The sequence below is a fragment of the Salvelinus fontinalis genome, chromosome 8, assembly GCF_029448725.1.
Source record: "Salvelinus fontinalis isolate EN_2023a chromosome 8, ASM2944872v1, whole genome shotgun sequence".
NCBI classification, from domain to species: domain Eukaryota; kingdom Metazoa; phylum Chordata; class Actinopteri; order Salmoniformes; family Salmonidae; genus Salvelinus; species Salvelinus fontinalis.
In genome coordinates this window covers 15,597,850-15,603,849 of record NC_074672.1, presented here as the reverse complement: position 1 = coordinate 15,603,849, position 6,000 = coordinate 15,597,850, and positions in this window count along the sequence as shown.

The following is a 6,000-nucleotide window of genomic DNA, read 5'->3' as shown; positions in this document are numbered from 1 at the left end:
GTTTTCTGCACTTCGTTTATTGTTTTGTATTTCAGTGTTCAGTTTCGGTTTTAATAAATCATCATGAGCACGAACCACTCTGCATATTGGTCCGATCCTTCTTGCCTCTCCTCGTCCGATGAGGAGGACTAAATAGACTATCAATACAGACGTAATTAATACACCCCAGAATTTGTCCAATAAAAACTCTTGTTTTCGTTGAAAAACATTTTCTGTTTTAAGTTAACAGTTTATTGCAAAATACCCCAGCTAGGAACCAACCAGGTCAACTCAGTAGTGAACCTGGGTGTATTTCTACTACACCGGCTCTGACGCTTGTCGGATGCGGCAGGGCTTTAAAACTATTATGGATTACAAAGGGAAACCCAGCCACGAGCTGCCCAGTGACGTGAGCCTACCAGACGAGCTAAATGCCTTTTATGCTAGCTTCGAGGCAAGCAACACTGAAGCATGCATGAGAGCACCAGCAGTTCCGGACGACTGTGTGATCACGCTCTCTGAAGCCAATGTGAGCAAGACCTTTAAACAGGTCAACATTCACAAAGCCAGACGTATTATCAGGATGTGTACTCAAAGCATGCGCAGGCCAACTGGCAAGTGTCTTCACTGACATTTTCAACCTCTCACTGACCGAGTCTGTAATACCTAAATGTTTCAAGCAGATCACCACAGTCTCTGTGCCCAACGAAGCGAGGGTAACCTGCCTAAATGATTACTGTACCGTAGCACTCACGTCGGTAGCCAGGAAGTGCTTTGAAAGGCTGGTCATGGCTCATATCAACACCATCATCCCGGAAAACCTAGACCCACTCCAATTCACATACCACCCCAACAGATCCACAGACGACACAATCTCAATCGCACTCCGCACTGCCCTTTCCCACCTGGACAAAAGGAACACCTATGTGAGAATGCAGTTGAATACAGCTCAGCGTTCAACACCAGTGCCCTCAAAGCTCATCAATAAGCTAAGGATCCTGGGACTAAACACCTTCCTCTGCAACTGGATCTTGGACTTCCTGGCAGGCTGCCCCCAGGTGGTAAGGGTAGGCAACAACATATCTGCCATGCTGATCCTTAACACGGGGGCCCTTCAGGGGTGCGTGCTTAGTCCCCTCCTGTACTACTTGTTCACCCACGACTGCGTGGCCAAACACGACTCCAACACCATCATTAAGTTTGCTGATGACACAACGGTGGTAGGCTTGATCACCGACAACGATGACACAGCCTATAGGGAGGTCAGAGACCTGGCAGTGTGGTGCCAAGACAACAACCTCTCCCTCAATGTGAGCAAGACAGAGGAGCTGATCGTGGACTACAGGAAAACGCAGGCCCAACAGGCCCCCATTGACATCGACGGGGCTGTAGTGGAGCGGGTCGAGAATTTCAAGTTCCTTGGTGTCCACATCACCAACAAACTATCATGGTCCAAACACACCAAGACAGTCGCGAAGAGGGCACGACAACACCTTTTCCCCCTCAGGAGACTGAAAAGCTGCACCATCGAGAGCATCCTGACCAGTTGCATCACTGCCTGGTATGGAAACTGCTCGGCATCTGACCGTAAGATGATACAGAGGGTAGTGCGTATGGCCCAGTACATCACTGGGGCCAAGCTTCCTGCCATACAGGACCTATATACTAGGCGGTTTCAGAGGAAGGCCCAAAAAATGGTCAAAGACTCCAGTCACCCAAGTCATAGACTGTTCTCTCTGCTACCGCACGGCAAGCGATACCAGAGCGCCACGTCTAGGACCAAAAGGCTTCTTAACAGCTTCTACCCCCAAGCCATAAGACTGCTGAACAATTAATCAAATGGCCACCCGGACTATTTACATTGACAACCCCCCCATTAATTTTTCACTGCTGCTACGCACCGTCTATTATCTATGCATAGTCGCTTTACCCATACCTACATGTACAAATTACCTCGACTAACCTGTACCCCTGCACACTGACTTCTGTACCGGTAACCCCTGTATTTATCCTTGTTTTTGTTATTGTGTTACTTTTTATTATTTTTACTTTTGTTTATTTAATCAATCTTTTCTTAACACTTTCTTGAACTGCATTGTTGGTTAAGGGCTTGTAAGTAAGCATTTCACAGTAAGGTCTACTACACCTGTTATCATTTGATTTGATTTATTACGCCGATTCTGTTGCAAAACGTTTCTTAAATGGAAGCCAACGGAACGAAATGGGGAGGGAGCTACCTGAATTTGTCAAGTAGAGACTCGTTTTAGTTGAGAAACTGAACATTTGCAACTGTTTGGACTACTGATTACACCCCTGAAGGAGTGGCACGCTGAGCTGGATGGATTGTTTAAAAAAAATTTTTTTTTAAATCACCACTTTTGTATTTAAAGTATCAGAACCACTCCATGTAAATGTGCTATGTAGAACAATTCTAAGTGTGACTCATGTAGTCACTGAGGAAACGGCACACCCTTTCATAATTTCCTGCCACTCCTCCCAGCTCTGACACAATATTTGTCAAAGCTGTAGATATGCTTCCAAATACTTGGGCAAGATATCTGAATATTTTATGCATGGTTTCTAAGCAGTAAGATACAGTAAGTATTATTGTGTGTTTGTGGTTAACACTATATCATCACAGCTTCCTCACGAACAGTTCTGCTGTAACCATGTTCTTAAAGTGATTACAGCAAAGACATTCCTTACATGTTTTACCAACTTTATGTACACATATCTGATCTCTTAATATACAGTAATCACATATCATGATGGAAAACTTTTATATTGAGGTTATTAGTTTGAAGGAGGGGCTACAACCGGAAGTGGTTTGTCATTTCTGGTCAAGATCTGAAAGGTTTGGCTCTCCATTATGTTGAGTGTCTACAGTGAAAAGTGACTCTCACGCTGTGCAACATTGTCTCATTGTATGACAGAGTTCCTGGGAGGGATATAATAACAATCACCATGAGATTATAAATGGATGATGATTTTATGATCGATTTATAATCTCATGTCACACAACTCAGTATTCTCACCTTCTAACAAACAAAATGTGTGCTACAATGGAATAACTTATTTATTACAACGTACAGACGTTTATCTTGGAGCTCTCAAATCCATTTATGTTAGGCTTCTTTTCTCCCGTCTCCGACCAAAATCAATAGATAAGACTTGTTTTATACAGGGCAATCACAGGAAGAACATACATGATGAAATCCTGACAAATGCAATGAAAGTTACCGGACTCGTTAAGCAACATTTGTTTATTGCATGATATCATTCACTTCTTGTTTTACTGTCACACTAGATTGGGTTTAGAATATTTGTTTATTGCATGATATCATTCACTTCTTGTTTTACTGTCACACTAGATCGGGTTTAGATTATTAATACACACAAGAATAGGCCTACAGTAAATCAGTATTCAGACCTTCACTTTTCCACATTTTGTTACCTTAGTCTTATTCTAAAATGGATTAAATAAATAAAGATACTGCGCAATCCGCACACAATAACCCATAATGACAAAGCGAAAAAAGTTTTTTATAAATGTTAGCAAATGTATATATAAAAAAAAAAGAAATACCTTATCTAGATGAAAGTAAAAACACATCATTCTCTTCCCAAATTTTTTTTTCCCACCTGTATTTTGTCAGGCCAGTGAACATGGTGGTAAACTGTACTATTTGTATGGACCCTAGGTTACCCTTTGTTATCATACTAACTGTATGTCGTATAACCTTAATTAGTGCTCCCGCTCACCTGATGTACCATGCCAGGTGTGTATAATACTGACGTTAATGGGAGAGGGAAGGGGTTACGGTGTGGTCTTTCACTTAAATATAACTTCCAAAATGAAGAGAGACAATGATACAAAGTAATCTGGGGAAAAAATGCAACTTTATGGACAATGATGGATGGTTCATAAAATAACCTTTGTGGGAGGGGGCTCTTAAAAGAGCAGTTTCACTCTACGGCATACTGCCATGGGACTTCACCTGCTGGCGATGAGAAGTAGGTGGTCAGCTTCTCCCTCACCTGGAGTGCGTGTCTGGGGGTGTTGTTGGCACCTGCCCTGGTGACATCAGGAAGGTGACCATTTGGCGTGCCCATCTCCATCCGGAGCGGCTCCTGGAATGACCTCCGCAGGTAGTTATAGAGAACACATGTGGCCTTCACGCAGGCATCGACATTTGAGGGGCTGAGACCAAGCACTCTCCAATACATTCTCCACCGGGCTGCCAGAATCCCAAAGGCGCATTCAACAACTAACCTTGCCCTGGACAATCGTTTGTTAAAGATCCTTACAGGCTTTGGCAATGGCAGCTGGCGTCCAGCGTATGGCCTCATGAAGTTGGGTCTTAAAGGGAAGGCCTAGTCGCCGACAAAGACGTGGGGAACAGGTCCCAGGTCTTCAGCTCCAGGGAATGATGCAGGTGGTGGAATCTCCAGGGTGCCATCCTGAAGTGCCTGGCCAAAGGCAGAGTCCCGGAGGGTCCCGCCATCACTTCCCTTGCTGTAAGCACCAACATCGACAACACGGAAACAGTAGATGGCATCTACTACAGCCAAGAGTACAACTGAATATGTACCCTTGTAGTTGTAGAATTGCGAACCTGAGCACGGTGGAGCCTGGATTACTACATGTTTCCCATCAATGGAGCCAAGACAGTTGGGGAAATTCCACCTCTCCAGGAACTCGGCAGCGATGGCCCTCCAGTCTTCCTCCTTGGGGACAGGCATGTATTCACCAATCAGACAGTCCCAAATGGCTTGTGTCACAGAGGGGACAATGCCTGCCACCGTGGACCGTCCAACTCGGAAACTGAATCCAATTTTCCTGTAGGAGACCCCTTTCGCCAAGAATCTAAAATATAATTCAAAATAATTATCAATATTGTGTGTAACTTGAATTCCACCCACATATTATATCTACTCATATCTCATTACATTGTAATACTCATCAACCATCATTAACAATGCCTTGAAACAGTACAATTCAGTCTATGACTATATCAATAAACTGTAGCCCAGGCCAACTCTACTCTTAGAAAGAATGGTACTATCTAGCTAAAGGGCTCTCTAGTTAATAGTCCCTATTTGATATCAGATGTACTTTTACAGAATGTTCATTAGGACTATAACTTTTCCCAAAGTTGGTTTATAATCCTTTTTTAATTATGCAATGTTACCAAATGAAAAGAAAGTCGAGGTGCCTTCTGCCCTGATGAAGGTAGGCTAGTCTTCTCCAGGACCCATTGTTGTTCAAGACAGTTACAATCGTTCATTACATTCTTATTGGACTCACATACACTCTTAGAGAAAAAGGTTCCAAAAGTGTCCTTCTGCTTTCCCCATAGGATAACCATTTTTGGTTCCAGGTATAACCCTTTGGGGAAAATGTTATACATGGAACCCAATAGGGTTCTACTTGGAACCAAAAGGGGTACTACCTGGAACCAAAAAGGGATCTCCTATGGGGACAGCCGGAGAACCCTTTTAAGTAGCTAGGTTGCACATAAAAACAATGAATCAATCAATTATGGTATCAAAGGCTTTCAAAATGTCCTAGAATGTAGCTTACCGGAGACAAATCGCCAGGCGTTCAACTGGGCTGATGGACTCCCGGTTGTTGGTATCCATCCGGGCGATCCTGGCTCCAACCATCTGGAGCAGGTGATCGAACTGGCTTCGGTCCAGACGAAAGTAACTTCGGAATTCCTCTCCAAACATTCGAAGCTCTTAAATGAGTCGGTGGAACTCCCCTGCCTGCTTTCGGGAGTTTAGCCATCTCTGGAACCGCACAGACCTGCGCTTTCAGCGGGGCTGGTCCCGGCCCAACAGCGTGATCAAGACCACCTTCCTCAACGTTGGTCTCATTGTTGAAAGAGCCTACTCTGCTATCTTGACTATTATTGCATTTCGCTCCAAAACTGCATTATATATGCATTATATTATAGACTCTTACAATTAATTTGTGGATGTCATCGAATAAATAATATACACTGCTCAAAAAAATAA